At 44.1% G+C, this 20,907-nt stretch overlaps 1 protein-coding gene across 1 annotated transcript in view; it reads right to left on the reverse strand.

Moving 5' to 3' along the window:
• LRP1B (LDL receptor related protein 1B) overlaps positions 1-20,907 on the reverse strand; it is a 1,871,059-nt gene that overhangs the window by 1,041,774 nt on the left and 808,378 nt on the right. The window lies entirely within an intron of this gene.

The following is a 20,907-nucleotide window of genomic DNA, read 5'->3' on the forward strand; positions in this document are numbered from 1 at the left end:
TGATCGTGGCAAGCTGGGGCCCTATTACATGTTCTATTATGGGGACCTGTGGTTATGATCTGCATGAGCGATGTCAAGTAAAGATAGAATACATGGCATCCCTCAGTCCAGTGGTGTATAATGTGTGCAAATTCACACAAATTAGTCTTTGTCCATTATCTTTAATCCCGTCACCCCCAAGGGTGGTTTTCACGTTCATGACCGGGCCAATTTTTACAATTCTGACCACTGTCCCTTTATGAGGTAATAACTCTGAAACGTTTGCATGGATCCAGGTGATTCTGACATTGTTTTCTCATGACATATTATACTTCATGTTAGTGGTAAAATTTCATTCAAATAACTTGCGTTTATTTGTGAAAAAAATGGAAATTTGGCAAAAATTTGGAAAATTTCGCAATTTTCCAACTTTGAATTTTTATGCCCTTAAATCACTGAGATGTGGCACACGAAAAACTTAATTAGTAACATTTCCCACATGTTTACTTTACATCAGCACTATTTTGGAACCAAAATTTTTTTTGTTAGGAAGTTATAAGGGTTAAAAGTTGACCAGCAATTTCTCATTTTTGCAACACCATTTTATTTTTACGGACCACATCACATTTGAAGCCACTTTGAGAGGTCTATATGATAGAAATTACCCAAAAGTGACATCATTCTAAAAACTGCACCCCGTAAGGTGCTCAAAACCACATTCAAGAAGTTCATTAACCCTTCAGGTGCATCACAGGAATTTTTTGAATATTTAAAAAAAATAAACATTTAACTTTTTTTCACAAAAAAAATAATTCATGTTCAATTTGTTTTATTTTACCAAGGGTAATAGGAGAAATTGGACTGCAAAAGTTATTGTGCAATTGTCCTAAGTACGCTGATACCTGATATGTGGGGGGGAACCTATGTTTTGGCGCATGGCAGAGCTCAGAAGGGAAGGAGCGCCGTTTGACTTTTTCAATGCAAAATTGGCTGGAATTCAGATCGGACTCCATGTCACGTTTGGAGAGCCCCTGATGTACCTAAACAGTGGAAACCCCCACAAGTGACCCCATTTTGGAAACTAGACCCCAAAAGGATCTTATCTAGTTATGTGGTGAGAACTTTGAACCCACAAGGGCTTTACAGAAGTTTATAACGTACAGCGGTACAATTAAAAAATCATATTTTTTTTAAGAAAAGGTTTTTTCACCCCCAATTTTTATTTTCCCAAGGGTAACAGGACCCTAAAAGTTATTGTGCAATTTGTCCTGAGTACGCTGATACCCAACATGTGGGGTTAAACCACTATTTGGGCACATAGCAGAGCTCGGAAGGGAAGCAGAGCCATTTGACATTTTTGGCTGGAATTGAGATCGGACACCGTGTTGCGTTTGGAAAGCCTCTGATGTACCAAAACAGTGGAAACCCCCAAAAATGAAACCAGTTTGGAAACTAGACCCCCCAAGGAACTTATCTAGATGTGTGGTGAGCACTTTGCACCCCCCAGTGCTTCACAGAAGTTTATAACGACCGGGCGTGAAAATAAAAAAATCGTATTTTTTCAACAAACATGATCATTTAGTCACCAATTTTTCTATTTTCCCAAGGGTAACAGGAGAAATTGGACCCCAAAATTTAATGTCCAATTTGTCCTGAGTATGCTAATACCCCATATGTGGGAGAAAACTACTGTATGGGCACACGTCGGGGCTCGGAATGGAAGTAGTGACGTTTTGGAATGCAGACTTTGATGGAATGGTCTGCGGGTGTCATGTTGCCTTTGGAGAGCCCCTAATGTACCTAAACAGTGGAAAACCCCCACAAATGACACCATTTTGGAAACTAGACCCCCTAAGGAACTTATCTAGATGTGTGGTGAGCACTTTGAGCTCCCCAGTGCTTCACAGAAGTTTATAACGTCCTACGTGAAAATGAAAAAATCGTATTTTTTCAACAAACATGATCATTTAGTCACCAACTTTTTTATTTTCCCAAGGGTAACAGGAGAAATTGGACCCCACAAGTTGTTGTCCAATTTGTCCTGAGTACGCTGATACCTCATATGTGGGAGAAAACTACTGTATGGGCACACACCGGGGCTCGGAAGGGAAGTAGTGACGTTTTGGAATGCAGACTTTGCTGGAATGGTCTGCGGGTGTCATGTGCATTTGGAGAGCCCCTGATGTACCTAAACTATTGAAACTCCCCACAAGTGACCCCATTTTGGAAACTAGACCCCCCACAGAAGTTACCTAGATGTGTGGTGAGCACTTTTAACCCCCAAGTGCTTCACAGAAGTTTATAACGCCGGGGCTTGAAAATAAAAAAAAATAATTTTTTTCCACAAAAATTATATTTTTGCCTCCAATTTTTTATTTTCCTAAGGATAACAGGAGAAATTGGACCCAAAAAAGTTGTTTTGCAATTTGGCTTGAGTAGGCTGATACCCTATATGTGGGGGTAAAACACTGTTTGGGCGCATGGCAGAGCTTGGAAGGGAAGGAGCACCATTTGACTTTTTCAACGCAGAATTGGCTGGAATGGAGATCAGACGCCATGTTGTATTTGGAGAGCACCTGATGTGCCTAACAGTGGAAACCCCCCAATTATAACTCCAACCCTAACCTCAACACACCCCTAACCTTAATCTCAGCCCTAACCCTAGCCCTAGCCCTAACCCAAGTCCTAACCCTAACTCTAGCCCTAACCCTAATGGGAAAATGGGAATAAATACATTTTCTTTTAATTTTATTATTTTTCCCTAACTAAGGGGGTGATAACGGGGGGTTTGATTTACTATTTATGGCGGTTTTTATATTTGGCAGCTGTCACACGCTAAAAGACGCTTTTTATTGTAAAAATAGTTTTTGCATCAACACATATTGAGGGCTATAATTTTTCCATATTTTGACCCACCGAGTCATGTGAGGTTGTATTTTTTGCGGGACGAGTTGACGTTTTTATTGGTACCATTTTCGGGCACGTGACTTTTTTGATCGCTTTTTATTCCGATTTTTGAGATGCCGAATGAACAAAAACCAGCATTTCATGAATTTCTTTTGGAGGGTGCGTTTACACCGTTCTGCCTGCGGTAAAATTGATAAAGCAGTTTTATTCCTCGGTTCGGTACGGTTACAGCGATATGTCATTTATGTCGTTTTTTTATGTTTTAGCGCTTTTATGCAATGAAAACAATTTTATATAAAAAATAATTATATTTGCATCGCTTTATTCTGCAAGCTATAACTTTTTTATTTTTTTGCTTATGATGCTATATGGTGGCTCGTTTTTGCGGGATAAGATGATGTTTTCAGCGGTACCATGGATATTTATATGCATCTTTTTGCGCGTTATTGCACTTTTTGTTCAGTGGTATGATAACAAATCATTATTTTTTGCTTCGTTTTTTATTTTTATTTTTTAAGGTGTTTACTAAAGGGGTTAACTAATGGGACATTTTTATAGGGCGGGTCGTTACGGACGCGGCGATACCAAATATGTGTACTTTTATTGTTTTCTTTTTTTTTATTTCCAAAAAATGAATTTATTAGGGAATATATATATTTTTTTATTAATTTATTTAGCGATTTTTTAAAAATTATCTTTACACATTTTTTTTAACCTTATTACATTGTCCCAAGTGGGACATCACTGTCCTGTGACAGATCGCTGATCTGTCACATCACAGATCACTGTGACAGATCAGCGATCTGTCACAGGCACTGCACAAGGCTTCCTCGTGCCTGCGCTTTGCAGGAACTGAGGAAGCCAGCTCCCTGCAGGCCCCCGAAGGTCCCTGTCCCCATCTTGGATTCGGGGACCTGCAGGGATGGAGAACCCAGCAGCAGTGCTGCACATTGCGCTAATGTGGGGGGCTCAGGGAAGTACGGAGGGAGCCCCCGCCCTGCCGATGCTTCCCTTTAATCCCCGGTACACCGCGATCGTGTTTGATCGAGGTGTGCAAGGGGATAACGTGTCGGGGGCGGTCCGTGACTGCCACTGACACATTGTGCTGGGTGTCAGCTGTGATAATCAGCTGACACCCGGCTGCAATCAGTGGCGCTCACCACATGGGCGCCGCTGATCGCGCTAGACGTACTATCCTGTCCATGGGCCTAGGGGCCCGGGTCACATGGATGGGATGGTACGTCTGATGTCAGAAAGGGGTTAAGGTACAGTACATTACTTTAAAGTTTGTTTTCTTCCAAGATAACATATTGATAGTCTATCTTGGCAAATTTTCTGCTGGTCTCTGACCCTCACTGATCACACATTGATGTTCTCTTCTACCAGTGAAAATGTGTGCCTGAAAAATCCCATTGAGGCTATGTGCCCACGTAACGTTTTAAACTGGACACTCAAAACCGGACTCCTTCCCAGAAAAAGCGCGTTTTTTTCCGCGCGATTTTACTGCGATTATGTTGGCGTTTTTGACGCGATTTTCGCGTGCGGAATTCAAGCACTTTCCAAGCGATTTGAAGCATCGCTTGGAAAGTGATTGACAGGTTAGTCACACTCGTCAAACATAGTGTTTGACAAGTGTGAGCAGCTTTTTAGGCTGAGTTCACACGTTGCGTTTTTTTCGCGTTTCCTATGGGATTCCGCAATGCTGTGCTAATGCTGCGGTTTTTCCCGCAGCAGAATCGCTTGGCGGTAAAAACCGCAGCATGCTCATTAATTTTGCGGAATCACGGCGATCCCGCACCCATAGGAATGCATTGTTCCGCTTACTTCCCGCATGTGGCTGTGCACACCATGCGGAAAGTAAGCAGAACATTTGCGGATGGTACCCACGGTCCGGAGGAGAGGAGACTGTCCTCCGGGCTTTGGGTACCATATCCCTGTAAGAAATAGAATTTAAAATAAAAAATATTGTTATTCTTACCTTCCGGCGTCCCACGCAGCCTTCCCGCTTCTCTCCACGCTCTCGTTCCCAGTAATCCTATACCCGACATTGCCATTTCTGTGTGTGGTTCCACTATTACTCCCCAGCAACAGGCCCGCTGTCTTGGGGTCATACTTGATTCCGAGCTTTCCTTTGCCCCCCACATTCGATCACTGGCTCGCTCTTGTCATCTGCACCTCAAAAACATTTCTAGAATTCGACCTTTTCTTACCTTTGACTCTGCAAAAACTCTTACTGTTTCTCTTATTCATTCTCGTCTCGACTATTGTAACTCTCTTCTAATCGGTCTCCCTCTTACCAAACTCTCCCCCCTCCAATCTGTCTTGAATGCTGCAGCCAGGATCATATTCCTCACCAATCGTTACACCGATGCCTCTACCTTGTGCCAGTCATTACACTGGCTACCCATTCACTCCAGAATTCAGTATAAACTTATTACCCTCACTCACAAAGCCCTCCATGGCTCAGCACCACCCTACATCTCCTCCCTTGTTTCAGTATACCACCCTACCCGCGCCCTCCGTTCTGCTGATGACCTGAGATTAGCATCCTCAATAGTCAGAACCTCCCACTCCCGTCTCCAAGACTTTACACGTGCCGCGCCAATTCTTTGGAATGCACTTCCCAGATCAATACGATTAGTCCCCAATCCCCACAATTTTAAGCGTGTCCTGAAAACGCATTTATTCAGACTGGCCTACCACCCCAACACATTAACCTAATCTATCCCTGTGTGGCAGAGCCAAAAGTTTTACCATAACCAGGTTCCCCGCATCATGTTCCCACATGCTTTATGCCTCCATTAGCCCTCTGTGTCTGTACTGTTACACACTTAACATTATGACTGGTCCATACAATCAGGGTAACTGTTACCACCCACCTTTCGTGTCTCCCTCTTTCCTCATAGACTGTAAGCTTGCGAGCAGGGCCCTCTTTCCTCTTGGTATTTGTTATAATCTACTGTATGTGATTATTGTTATGCTGTAATGTCTATTGTCTGTACAAATCCCCTCTGAAATGTAAAGTGCTGCGGAATATGTCGGCGCTATAAAAATAAAATTTATTATTATTATTATTATTAATCCTTTGCGAAAATAACCACGATGATGTCCGATCTCGCGGGATCGCGTAGTCTCGCGGTCATTGGCGAGACGTCATCGCGAATTACCGCGAGACATCGCGATCCCGTGAGAACGGACGTCATCGCGGGCATTTTCGCAAAGGATTACTGGGAACGGCTGCGCTGCACTATGTTTGACGAATATGACCAACCTGTCAATCAGTTCTCCAAGCAATGCTACAGATCGCTTGGAAAACGCTAGCATTTTGCAAGCTAAATACGCTTGCAAAATGCTAGTTTTTCCGCGGGAAAATCACGGGAATTTAAAATGCGATTTTCCCGCGGAATGGAATTCCGGAATTCTCGCGGTAATTTCCGCGAGAGTTCCGGTACGTGTGAATGTAGCCTTACTATTGAGGCTGCCTATGCGGCATCAATAGTTAAAGATAGAATGTCAAAAATGATAAAAAAAATAAAAAATTGGGGTATATTTACCTTCCAATGTCCCGCGCAGTCTCAGCGACGCTCCCGTTCCCAGTGATGCCTTAGGAGACCTGTGATGACGTTGGTCTCGCGTTGCTATAGCGATCTCACGAGGCCACTAGAGTAACGCGAGACTACGTCATCACAGGTCCTTGCCGCAAGGCGTTACTGGGAACGCTGAGGCCCGGGAAAGCTGTGCGTGACACCAGAAGGTAAATATACCCCGATTTTTTATTTTTTATCCTTTTTTTTACAGGGGTATGGTACCCAGGGCCTGGAGGACAGTCTCCTCTCCTCCACACCGTGGGTACCAACCGCACATAAGACGCTTAACTTTGCGCATGGTGGGCATAGCCACATGCGGGAAGTAAGCGGTTCTCATGCATTCCTATGGGTGCGAAATCGCGGCAATTCTTTGCAATTCCGCAAAAAGAATGAGCATGCTGCGTTTTTTCCACGATGCGATTCTGCCGCGGAAAAAACGCAGCATTAGCAAAGCATGTGCGGAATGCCATAGGAATGCATGGGGTGCGTTCTGTATGAGTTTTTAAAACCTTTTCGCAGCGTTTTTGCTCCGAAAATCGCGGCAAAAATGCTTAAAAATCGCATTGTGGGCACACAGCCTGAAAGTATAAATGTTGATTCTAATAATATAGCAAATCTATAGTATGTAGCATTAAAAGTATCACAGCAGTAGAGAATCACAATGCAACAATATTCTCTAATGTTTAGCTGTTCATAATATTTATTATAAGAATGCAGCAAACAATCTTTTAGATCAGGACCGTCATTACTCTAAAGTCGTAGCCAAATTCACAGATGGTGCTACCTAGTCATTTAGGATTGATGCCACGTCGTCTGTCGTTAATAATTTGATATTAAAATTGTAAGTCTGCTGAATTTAAGGTGGTTCAATGGTTCATTTAACTCTTCAAGATTTGTGCATTATCCAGACTCTGATAACATTACTGCTCAGATGAGGGGCAGAACATTTCAACATTTCAGCCAGCTCTGATACGTCTCTAAATATAGTGATAATGGCAATATATTTACAAATATTTAAAAAATATTTACAATGAGATAAATTCCACCCTGATCACTAATTTAAAGGCATTGTCCCATAAACAACATTTAGCACCTTTATACATATTAGATGTTAAATGCTTAAATGGATTTTCATGCCTAAGGCCGGGGTCACACTGGCGAGGAATACGGGAGAGTGAGAGGCGCTAAAAGCACGCATTAGACATGGACAAATGATTCTCTATGGGGTCACTCGCACCAGGCGTATATTTCTCCATCGTATCCTATGCTCCGTGCCACTCGCAGCATGCTGCGATTGTCAGCGTACTACGCCCGTAGTACGCCAATGCAAGTCTATGGGTGCGCAAAAAATACGCATTACACACGGAACACACGTGTGACCTGCGAGCAATACGCAGGTCTTTTGGCTGGTGACAGGTAATGGGCCAATCCATCATCAGGAAGCCTAGACCTGCAAATGAGCTCAAAAACCGCTCCAGACATCCAGGAAGTCAGCCTCCACGGAGTACAGCAGCAGCATGGCGTCCACATACATTAATGTAGAGCTCCTCATTGTGCTGGTGCAGGAGCGTCCAGAAATATGGGACCCACGCGACGCAAACTATGCGAACCGCACAAGAAAGGAGGCGTCATGGAGGCGCATCTGTCGCCAGATGTACCATGACTTTGGTGACAGACCACGTGATGAGCAGCATAAAATTCGTAAGTGCAACCATAAAAATATAACTAACCTTAGCGCGCGCTATAAAATGAATCTACAATCAGCACCCCCCTTCCTGTGCATGTACTTTTCTTAGCCTCATGAGGCCGTTACATTAGGATGTGACACGTGGCTTCACACAGCCATAATTAGGGGTTAGGCCACAAGCTCCTCATCCTCCTAGCCAATAAAATTAGTTTCAGTGGAGCTAATGAGACCCTGGGTATCGGCCCAATTACATATGCCACCATGGGTAGAACGCACACCCCATAAGGCCCCATGCCTAGACTACTGTTTGAAAATGTGACCTCTCAAATATGTGATTTTGACAATCTTTCCTGTCACATTGCAGTGGAAGATGTGATGAAACGGTGGAGAAGCATCCGGGACCAGTACCGCCGGGAACGCCAGCAGTGGTCCAGGAGTGGGGATGCTGGCCATGTAAAGCGCAAATATATATACTATGACCGGCTGAACTTCCTCGCCCCAATTCTGGCTCTGAGACCGTAAGCACATACCTCACACCACATGACACAAAAACATTACACAAATACTTTACAGGGACAAAAATATTGATGTATTTTTGCCTCTGTTCTATTTCATAACAGAACTCAATCCAACCTTACGGATCGAGGAACGGCCTCAGAGGCAGAGCCCATTATAGATCCTGTAGGGGATAAGGTGGCTGGCCCATCTTCTCCCCCTACAAGAAGGATGGCTGAAGAGGAGGCATCACCAGAACACACAATGGCTGCCCGACAAAACACACCACCAGGACGGTCTGCTGCTGCAACCTCACCCATCCTGGAAGAGCCGGGCAACTTGAGCAGCAGCCCAACTGCCCAGATCAGGCCCTCCCCACAGGCTGCTCTAGCATCACGGCGAATAAGAAGAAGGCGCCAGGTCACCATTCAAGAGAGCAGGACCAATGTGGACACAGGGGTGCTGAATTACTTGTCCAGAGTCACTACAGATTATGGTGAGGAGGCCTATGCACGTAGCCTCACCCTTTTTCTCCATGCCCTTACCCGTGAGGTCAGGCTCCGTATTAGGGGATGTATTCAGATCCTGCTTGATGCAAGCACCCCCCCCAATACCCCATATGAGGTGTTTGAATTTCTGGAGAGGTGGCAGCTCTCACCAAGAAATTTAATGCGCATGAGACCATCCACACAGATGCATGCTCAAGCAGGGTCTGAACAGCCCTTAATACGTGGGCCAACACCTCAAGCCTTTCCTCCCCCTACCCATCCTTCTATTCCGCAGCCCCAAATGTCTTCCTCAAGCCAACCCCAGCAATATGGCCACTTGTACCCACCCAGTGTTGGAGGCTGGTCCCAACCTGGTTGGGGACGATCTGGCTATGTTGGTGGGTATGAGCCACGGGCCTACCAGAGCCAACAAGAAGCCCCTCACCATCATCAGTACTCTGGCCAGTATCACCAACAGGCCCAGGAGGCTGGACAACTACAGCATCATGGGCAACAGTATGGCCCCACACAGGGCAATGTTGCCCACAATGTCCAGCAGCACCCACAGGCTGTTCCTCCACATTCCCCTTCCCCTACATATGAGGATTTATGATTCAAAAGTTTGGAGATGTCCAGTGACATGTAACTGGTGCTTCTAATCTAGACAAAAAAACAGGTGTTCTCCTTCACCAACATTTAGAACATAATTTAACACTCACATTTTTAAACAATGTTTTCCAAACATATGAAACAATCCATCATGACAGGCAACGCTACCTCACGCCTTTCACACAGATATTAAATGTGTGTATAAAAGAGAATATTTAAATGCGCTATACTGTTACATGAAGGGATGAAAATACACTAATCACTTGTTAATGCATAGGAAAGGCGTGCTTGCCTTTAGTTAAGTAGTCACCTTTGTTATTAGCAATCTCTAGTAAAACAATTTGAGGCGACCAGCATTCAGAATATCACGCTCTCTCTATGTCTTAACAAGTGAGTTTTGTATTTTCATCCTTTCCAGTATAGCATACTTAAATATTGTCTGTTCTACAGTCAGGTAATATCTGTGTGAAAGATGTGAGGTAGCCTTGCCTGTCATGGTGGAATCTTTCTATGATTGGATAACATTATGAGGAAATGTGAGTGTTATCTTATTCACTTTATTTAGGTGATGGAGCTCACCCTTTGTTGCCTAATCAAGGTTAATGTAGGCATGCAGCAATGTTGTTATTGCATAATGTTTGTTGCAGTTTTTTTCTGTAATGTTAATGTTACACCAAGTTAAAAAAGGCCCAAAAGGTCATTTTGGCCATTGCCAAATTTGTGTTATGGCAAAATTATGTTTGCCTTTAAGCAAAACAAAAAAAAAAAGGCAAAACTAAAAATTTGTCTACTCTAGTTAACGTCTCTGTATGATTTTTCACAATCCCTCACAACATACTAACAGACACCAACCAATGCAATGAAACAGTCATAGAATCATAAAAGGCTTGAGTAATATATATTTAGACACACTTTTAAAGAAACAAATTATAACATAGACACAGCATTCTCTTGCCAAGAAGTTGCCCTCTCAGGTGAGATAAAGTAATTCGTGAATATATCACACACTTTTAGGCCAGAGAGTGGTCTACGTTGAGGGATGATAGGTGGTCTCACCCTGCGCACATTGTCCGGCCTACGCACAACACCATCAGAGGAGGAGCAATCATGTATCCTGGTGAAGTTATGCAGAACAACACAGGCTTTGACAACTTCATTCACATTTTGCTCACTCAACTGAATGGCAGACTGGAGTACCCGCCATTTGGCACAAAGAATCCCAAAGGAACACTCCACCAGTCGCCTAGCACGTGATAGGCGCAAGTTAAAAATTCTGCGCCTGTGGTCAAGGTTGCGCCGGGGATATGGCCTCATGACATTGCGTGATAACTGAAAGGCCTCATCTGCCACAAGGACATAAGGGACTGATTGTTCGGGGGAGTCTGGTAGCTGGCGTGGTGGTGGTAGATCCAACTGGTTGGTGCGTAGCCGCCGACCCATTATGGAAGTATTGAAGACTCTAGAGTCTCCCGTCCTTCCATAGGCCCCAATGTCAACAATTATAAACTTGTATTGAGGGTCTACCAGAGCCAACAATACAACAGAAAAGTATTGTTTATAATTGAAGAATTGGGAGCCTGAGTTCGGCGGCTTATGCACCCTGATATGTTTGCCATCCAGGGCCCCAATACAATTTGGAAACTGGCAGTCCTCCTCAAAGTCCCTTGAAATCCTTAACCAGTCTTCCATCCTGGGCTCGGGTAGGACCACCTGATGGAGTCTTGTCCAGATTTGTGCACATGTAGACCTCACTATGCCTGAAATGGTTGACTTTCCAATGAGAAACTCATGGTGGAGGGCGGCATAAGACAGGCCAGTGGACAGGAAGCTGTAGAACAACAGAAATAGTACAGTTTAGAATGGCTAAAGTAAAAAAAAATCAGTTACATGCCGACCAAACTTGGTAATAAATGAGAGAGAACATCACACACATATTTGGTGGCACAATGACTAAGTGATATGCAGGACATATTAGATGTAACATTCTGCTGTGTCAGGTGAAACATATTTTGAGTAAGATGAGGGTATTAAACTTTGTCCAAGAAGGCCAAAAAACATAAATTAACACACACATTATGAACATAGAGAATGTGGTTGTGTAGTACATACCGTATTGTGAGTAGAAGTCGCTCCTCTGCAGATATGGCTTTGCGCATCCTAGTGTCCTGAAAGGTGATCCCAGGGCGCACTGTCTCCAAGAGTCGATCAAATGTGGAAATGCTCATTCGACAGTACTGGTAAAATTTCTCCGGATGCTCCCGCAGAGACGAATAGAGGCGGTGAAAATGACCTCTTGTGAGTCGTTGCCTCAAAAGTGGATGTACCCACATGTGTCTCCTCCTCCGCGGATCCACTATCACAGGATATGGTTGCCCAAAGCGCCGTGACAAAAGTCAGGTAAAGAGAACCTGCTCAGTTGTATTGAATGTCAGACCCTCTGCCATGCTGCACAAAGAACACCAACACACCTCGTGAAAGCAAGGTGACAAATGTACAGAATATAGGCAGCCACCTGTTTCTGAGTGTCTAAATAGGGTGCAGGCTAATGATTTAAATTGTTTGCAGGCCTCAAAACCGTTAAATGTCCATTTTGCAAGGCTGCGAGAAAATCTCACCATACGGATTGCATACGGATTACATACGGATACACACATGCGCAAAATACGCGACCTCACCTTGCTTACGGATGACCTACGGACCACTATTTAGTGGTGATTCATCCGTATTACGCATGTAAAATACGGAGCGTATTTTGCGCAGGTTAGTGTGACTCCAGCCTTAGATTACAAGTCTGTAGTTCCTCTATGTGCACATTCTCCAGTGCTGGCGCCTGTAGCGGGCAGTCATGTGAATAATACAAGTATGCATTTTTGCATTCTACCAGCCACATTCCAACTAGACCTGCCCTGCCTCACTCAATACACTTGCATTGAGTGAAGCCACACACATCTAGTCTGCATGTGACTGCATGTACTGTGTGCAAATCACATATGTTTGATCATGCGTCTGACACTCTTGACACTGGCATCAAAGAATTCTTGCAAATATGCAGTCACATAGAATGACTTCAGGCTTGTACCCTAAGGCCAAGCAACCCCTTTCAATCTTAAGCATCTGTGATACCCCAGAGTCCAGTTGTCACAGTGATATACTGCCTCCCTCTAAGGGGTGAAGTCATGCCTGGAGGCAGGAGGGGGGGCCCCATGCAAGGTAACACAGATTATATGACAATTCCTGATGCAGGTCAGAAAGGAGAGCTTCCTTATAAATTCTGGCTAGCAGATGGGGTTAGTGAGTCAGCAAGAAGTCAGCTGAGAGAGTGAGCGAGGGAGTTATTATGGAAACGGGAGCAGCCTGAGCTCATGACAAGACAGTCAGTTGGATGGTGGGAGCTGATCTGTGAAGAGGGAAAGGACAGGAGGGGAGACAAGAGGCTCTGGGGGAACTAAAATTGCGTATATCTGACCCCAGAGCGAAGCGCTGATATAAAAAGGGACGCCAGAGTCCTTGGCTGGGCAGGAGCTGTATGCCCTAACCGCTGAATCTGGAAGTGCAGGAGACTGCAAGTTCCTTGGTGACATTGAACACCTGAAAGCACGGCAGAAGATGGTGAAAAGGACAGTATCCATGATATAGGCCACGCTGTCAGCCATACAGGTTAGAAACCATCACGCAAGAGAGGGTTGCAGCTTAGTTACAAACAGCAGGGACAGAAAACAAAGCGCGGAAGGAAGGTCCCAAAACCCACCTGGCAGGGTGGATCCACTGAATGCCTCCAGGTGAGCTGGACTCAATCCATCTCCTGTATGTGGTACCCCGGATTGCAACCACTTGCAAGTAAAAGGTAAAAAAATGCACCTCTCTGTGTCCTTCTCTTATTTCTCTGCACCCCAACGTTCACCGCCATCTGAACAATTAATCAAATTTATTTGCCCTGGGGCCCCCACTCTACCCGTGGAGAGCTGAACCATCTTTGCTGCATCACCATCAGCCCCAGAGGACCAAAACCGCAGCGTCCGCCACTCATTGCCGAACACCACGGGTGGCGTCACACTTAAACATCACACAACTTTCCTCTATTTTATTACTGGACGCCCAGGGTCACGGACCGGGTCACTGCCATCATGACATCCCCTTCTAAGAGCCTGACTGGCCCGGTACCGAGTAACCTAAGGCCCTGCGGGGCGCTCCACATCAGCTTTTGAGACCCCCACAAATACTGAGAAATGGTGGCCAGTGTCTCCTTTGTTTATGCAAAAACTTTTTCGATAGGCAGTGATTTGTGCAGTTGTCAAACAAACTAACTTCAGCTCCATTCACACAGACCACTTTTGGTCCCGATTGTCGGGAATTTGTAGAGTTATGAATGGTTGGAACCCCAGCAATCATACATTTATTACCTATCCTATAGATTGGTTTATATTTTGATTATGAGACAACCTTTATTTAGGGGTTCTACGGGAATGAGATAAAATGGCTCCCGAGACCTGGGTCTCCACTAACAAGAGCCTTATCACACATAACTTAGGGTCCCGTTACACTAAGCGACGCACTAGTGATCCCAACAACGATATGACCTGGTCACGATTGCTGGTGAGCTGTCAAACAGGCAGATCTCACCAGCGATCAGGACCAGCGACGACACAGGTAACAAGTGCACGCCTCGCTTAGTTACCCGCTATGTACACTGGATACCAGTGTGCTTGCGCTGGGAGTTGGTATCGAAGGTAAACAGCGGGTAACTAAGTGTGTGCGGCGCTTAGTTACCTGCTGTTTACCTTGGATACCAGCTCCCAGCGCAAGCATGCTGGTATCCAGGGTACACAGCGGGTAACTAAGCGACACATGTGCTTAGTTACACGCTGTTTACCTTGGATACCAGCTCCCAGCATCTGCTTACAACGCTGGGAGCTCGCTGATCGATGGTCTCCCACTGCCACACGCAGCGATGCGTGCTGGCCAGCGGGAGACCAATGATCAAAAAATGGCCCAGGACATTAGGGCATGATCAGCGATACCCGGCAGGGGGGCGGGTCGCTGATACGTGTCACACACAGCGAGGTCACTGGTGAGATCGCTGTTGCGTCACAAAACTTGTGACTCAGCAGCGATCTCTCTAGCAATCTCGCTTAGTGTGACGGGGGATTTAGTCGGCCAGGAGCAGGGCTGTGCAATGTAAAACAAATATATTTATTCCTCACTGAGCATAATGGGGATTATATACAGCTTTATCCTCTTCAATGTTTATTTGTTTTTCGTTTGGGTGCAGTCATTCTTTGCATACTTCTATAAAACTGACAGACTGATAGAGGAGGAGTAGGAGGCTGGAGGTAACCTCACAGAACATAACATTGGTTAATACATATTTCTTCAAATATCACAGCTGAGCTCCCAGCTGCAAATTGAGATGTGCTTCTGTTAGTTGAGGCACAGGTCTTGGGAGCTGTAAATCTTCAATCTTCAGTCTGTCCTGACACGTGACTAGGACAGGCTGCAGTGTGAACTATATCAGGGACTCCATTTTATCTAATTATTAGAGAAACCCTTTAAGGACTTCAATTCCAAGTTTTATTGATTCCATTTTGTCATTGTAGGCATTCATTTTATGACTACTGGGAAGAGATATACTAAGTGTCATGGTCCAGTCCGGAGTTTATTCTCTGCTGTCTTCACTCTGGACTGGTCATGTGGGGGTTAATCTCCTCAGCCTCGTTCTGGAGCCAGCTGGGCTATTTCAGTCTCTCACAGTCTGCTGACTAGTGTTAGTGATAGCTCAAGCTTCTAGTTTAGAGCCTCTGACCCTTGTACCTTGGTGATCCTCCTGCCTCTGACTAGTATCCATGTGTATGACCTGGACTGATCTCTGACCCCGTCTCTTGGTAATCGTCTCTGATTCTACGTTCCCTCTCTGGCATTTGACTTCCTGGCTTGTACCCTGACCATGTATTTCGCCTCACGTTTTGGACCCCATGCTCATGTTTTGGCTTTCTGACCCTCGGCTTGGTATTTTGACTACGTGTATTGCTGCTCCTTCTGGTACGTCTGCTCCTGCTAGTTTCTGACTCGGTTCGTCTGACCATTCTCTCTCGTTACCTGTCACACCTCTGCTATTGCTCAGTGTTGCTACTTTTAGTGTGTAACCTCTCTTCCCTCACCAGTTCCCCCTGGTGGAGTTTTCACTACACTAAGGAGATATATACTGCACTCGTGGTAAAGAGATGAGGTTCCCATGTGGGGTTACAACCCGTGATGGAGCAAATGAGGAACTTGACACTCAAAGGTTGCAGTGAATGAAACAATATTTTATTGGCCATTCTTATAGCTGTTAATGTTTCGGTCCTGAAATTCTATCTTCATCAGAACTGATTGCCGTATGGTGTACACATAAAGCTTTAAGTGCGAAGTTCCTCATTTACTGAGAATAAATACATAGTGACAAGCAATAATGCCCTTTGTGTAGCTTCAGTAATCAATTTATTTGCCAACTTGCACCTGTTTTTAACGTAGCTATCTATTTTATCAGTTACATCAACTTCTAGATGCCCATAAATATTAGTATTCTTAATGGCACACATTAGATACATGGCTTGTAGAAGACTTTGCATCAGAGCTCAGGAGTTACCATTAGGGCTCGGAGAATCAGATAGATTATGGTAAAGATACTTAGCTCAAACTCTGATTGGAGTTGGAACTGAATGCCAATTTTCTGTGATCCAATTTTCACAGCAGCACCACCGCAGGAGAATCAAAGTATTACTTATTTAGGTCCTCCAAAGCAGTAAATGGCTAAAGTAAACTTAATCATATAACCAATCTTAAAATGGCAACAATTGTCAAATTGAAAGCAATGCTCTCAATTGTAGATACTACCTGAATAATTTACATTCCCTGGATATCAACGTTGTCGAATTTTGCCTTGCTCTCCATATTTACAAATTGCAGTCAAAGCACATAGAACTTGAGAAAATTCATGCAGAATTGATTGAATCAATTATTCAATCCCTCGCCTCTGATTCTTTTTTTTTTATGAACTTCAGCTTTCTTTAAAAGAGAGTATTTTTTGTTTTGCATTATCTATTTGCAAAAATCTCTCACTAATTGGTCACATATTTAGGCCATTAAATAATTCATGCCAGTCATCTAATGAGTCACATTTCTATGTAACATGGCAAAGGAGAGAGAAAAATAAAAAATAAATCTGTGAAGGCTTGGTGCACTCAATACATTTCTAGAGAAATGTTGCAAGTTATTATGAAGAAAACAAATAGTCTGACCTCTTCAGTGGCTACAATCACATTCCTTGTCAGTTTCTTATATGCTTTCATCATCCATACTCCTTGGGATTTCATTGTGTTTCTGCCTTGGATAGTCCAGAGAACGCTGAACTAACCAAAGTCTTTATTTCCAAACAACCCGAGTGAAAGGTGAACAAAATACTTGACCAATAATCAAGAGGAACTTGAAAAATGATGATGTTTTATTTGGAAGAAACTATGCTCACGTGGCTTAAACTATATTCATTTGACAATTTATTGAAAACAATGTCTATTTTATAAGCTGGTGTCAAATATTTTCATCTAGCCTTGTTTTCCAATGGAAAAATACTGGGCAAAAATGTTTCACTTTTTAAAAAAAAAAATTTTATTATTGTTTTTTCATTTTAGTAACCAACATGTGAAGGAAGTTAAAAGAAAACCAACTGCTTCAAGATGGTGCTTTTTTTAATTTCGCTTTCTGCCATTTTTTAACCCTCCGTCAGGAACAATGGATCTGACAGGCGCAGCTCTTCTACTTTCATTTCTCCCTTCTCACCAGATATTCAGGAAACCCCCTCCCTCTAGATAGTCTCCTGGCTCTAGCTGCTGTGTGAAACCTGATACCACAGTTGGTCTGCAGAGCTTCAGGAAGGAAGATATAGCTGTGCTGGCTTCTCAGGCTCATTGGTCCCGAACACATCACACTTTATAAGGTTGGTATGTAATGTTTTTAGTCATTACTATTGTTTATTTAGCTTGTTTTATGAATGGATAGAGAAAGGTTTGTGGATATTTCATATAAATAAGGCAGATTTTCTTACAAATGAAAGTGTACTTCTCAGGAGTTTTGAAATTTGTGTATATCAAAGTTATTACTTTTATGTTGAGTAAATGGGTTTGTTTTGCACCTGATAATGTGTAGTCTCTTTTATTACATCCCTATGAAGGTCTCTGATCACTTTTAGATCACTGAAATTGAGAAAATTAGATATTCTAGGCATTTTTCTAGCCTGCGCTTGACAGGCACATTGTTCCATTACGAGTTAGTGCGAATATTGTTCCTGACGGAGGGTTAAATGGTGGCAGCGCTAGGCCAGGGAATAATGTAAATATCAGTGCCCATGAGTTTTTGAGGATCCAAGACAATCTGGAGCTCTCATGATACAAATCTGGGTTTAGGTATGGCATGACGTTTGGTTACTTTAGCAATGGTGAGTCAACAATGTTTTACACCAATTAATTGATGTATTACCGTAATTAAAAATTCTATAATCTGAAGTCACCTAAAAGAAAAGGCTGCAGTAGACAGTCGAGGGTCTAACCATTTTGCTCACAAGATTTCAAGGACTCACAGATTCTAATGGGATTGAACTTTCACTGCAGGGGCCCCTGGGTTGCATCTACGGAGAAAAGCCCCCATCACACACAGCGAGATCACTAGCGAGATCGCTGCTGAGTCACAAGTTTTGTGATGCAACAGCGATCTAACCAGTGATCTCGCTACGTTTGACAGGTAGCAGCGACCAGGCCCCTGCTGTGATGTGAAAATGCCCTGGACATTTTCCAGGGAATGCCCTGGACATTTTTTTGGTCATTGAGGTACCGATGGGTAGCATGCATCGGTATGTTTGACACCTTACCAACGACCTCGTTAGCGACTTAGAAGCAAGACACATAGGCATGGATTGGGTCTGAATCATTACAAAGGTTGCTACTGGTCGCCGTATCGCTGCTGTGTCGTTGGGAAGATCTGACTGCTTGGCATCTCACCAGCGACCACATAGTGATGCAGCAACGATCCCTACCAGGTCGTATCGTTGTCGGGATCGTTGTAGCGTTGCTATGTGTAACGGGGCCTTAACTGTTGGCTAATTAATCAAGCTAGGAGAAAAGCATAGTTAAGCAGGGATAGAACTAGCAAAATAGTGCAAATAACTAAAGCAAAGACAAAAATGTAATTGGGTTCAGATCCAGGTTGTCGTGTACTAGCGTAAGTCATAGAGTGTAGTCTGTGAGTCCAAGGGTCAATGCAATAGGACTGAACAGGAACAAATTTGAGTCAGAAGTAAAGTTGTGCAAATCTCCCAAAATTTGATTTTGGCAGATTCACTTAATTAGAGAAGAGAGATCATATTCACATTGAATACATTTAGTGTAAATGGAGCGCCCCGCGGGGCCTGGGGGTACTCGGTACCGGGCCCATCGACTTCAATGGGGGACGGTGTCACGGTGGCGGCGACCCGGTCCGTGGCCCAGAGGCGTCCAGTAATAAAATAGGGGAAAGTTGTGTGGTATTTATGTGGTAAAAATGAAGTTAAAGTTTATAGATGGCTAAATACGTTTTATCACCCCTGAAGAAGGCACACAGCCTGTGGTGATACGCGTGGGGCATTGCTCCCCCCTCTCCCTTACCCCACTAGCTGCTTCCAGCATTTTCTGGGATTATATATCTTTATGCTGAATATCGTCTGGTCCCTATGCATCTACAGGGTCTATAAGCTTTCCTTTTTTGGGTCAGGTATTGAACAATTGTGTGGGATTTTTTTTTTTTTTTGCCCTGTTAACTCTTTTTTGGCTCATATGGTGCTATGAATAGTGGCTTTTTACACCTCACATACACAGACCTTTTGGTCTATGTATGACTACACCATTTTACATATATTGTTTGTGATATTCAATATGTTGAGGTGGCTTGTTTGATATTTACCCAATGTCACTATTGCTATGTGGGTTTTTTCTGCTGTGGGAGTATCATCATATCATTATTTCATGATTTGAGATGATTGCAATTTTTTGCATCTTTTAATCTGTTTTCAATGTTTTTTGCTGTTTTATGTATGTGTCAGGTTTTGATGTATAAATAAAATTTACCTTTTGTACATTTTGTGGAGTTCCCATATGTAGATATATTGCTTTTCTCTTTTGTTCTTTGGTTAAATACGTGATGCCACTTGTGGTATTCTGGTCAGAGGTGACCAGCGCTGCGGTGTTGTTCCCCTGAGACTGTTGGTGTGTGGGGAAGGTGACTTGACGGACAGACTTGACTGGAAGTAGGAGGGAACGGTTGGTGCACTATGGACGGAGATTGACAAGGACAGCAGGGTGATAGCTAGGAAAGACAGAAAAGAGAGTGCAGTACCTAGAAATGACCACAAGATGGCAGGGGGGAGTAGTTCAGGACTCAACAGCAGCTCAGGGCTTGAGAAACGCTTAGTAATGGGGGGCAGGGAGATAGGAACCCAGGAGGGGAATTCCCGGTGAGAGAGGGGATAAATAGGACTGGTTGGGGTTCCAGGCAGGTTAGTCCCGGGAGGAGCTCAGCAGAGGAAGACTCAGGACAGAAGATGGAGAATGGTGAAGAGCTCGACCAGGGGACTGACAGGAGAAGGCAGTCAGGGGGGTGGCCCTGACACAACGTACCGCAGGACAGACGAGGCCCCGGGGGTACCGATTGGACGACAACCTCGGGCAGGTGAAGCGCTGGCGGTAGATTGGTCTAGGACAGCCCCAGCGAAAGATCCGCGAGGGACATCATCACGACTAAAGGGAAGGTGAATGGTACCCGGGCCTGGAAACGGAGAGCTGTAAAGGAACTGCGGTGCATGGCTATGGTCGTCAGGAGGACGGCCAATAAACTCAGACCTGTTACAACTGAAATCTGCCTCCATCTCGTCTTTGCATCGTCTGGTCGCGGTAAGCAGTGGACCACCCCCCAATCCTGCCCCAACCACAGGTGTGTGGCAGCTGAGGTGAAGATCGCTCTCCACAGGTAGAGCAATAGTCCCAGGGCAAAGATGTTAAATTAGTAGTAAAAATGGCTGTGAACGTTGGGGTGTAGAGAAATGAAAGTAGGTCACAGAGAGGTGCAGTTTCTTTACCTTTTACTGGTAATTGGTTGC

Source organism: Dendrobates tinctorius, unplaced genomic scaffold (genome assembly GCF_039654945.1).
Source record: "Dendrobates tinctorius isolate UK_male_01 unplaced genomic scaffold, ASM3965494v1 ptg000143l, whole genome shotgun sequence".
NCBI lineage: Eukaryota > Metazoa > Chordata > Amphibia > Anura > Dendrobatidae > Dendrobates > Dendrobates tinctorius.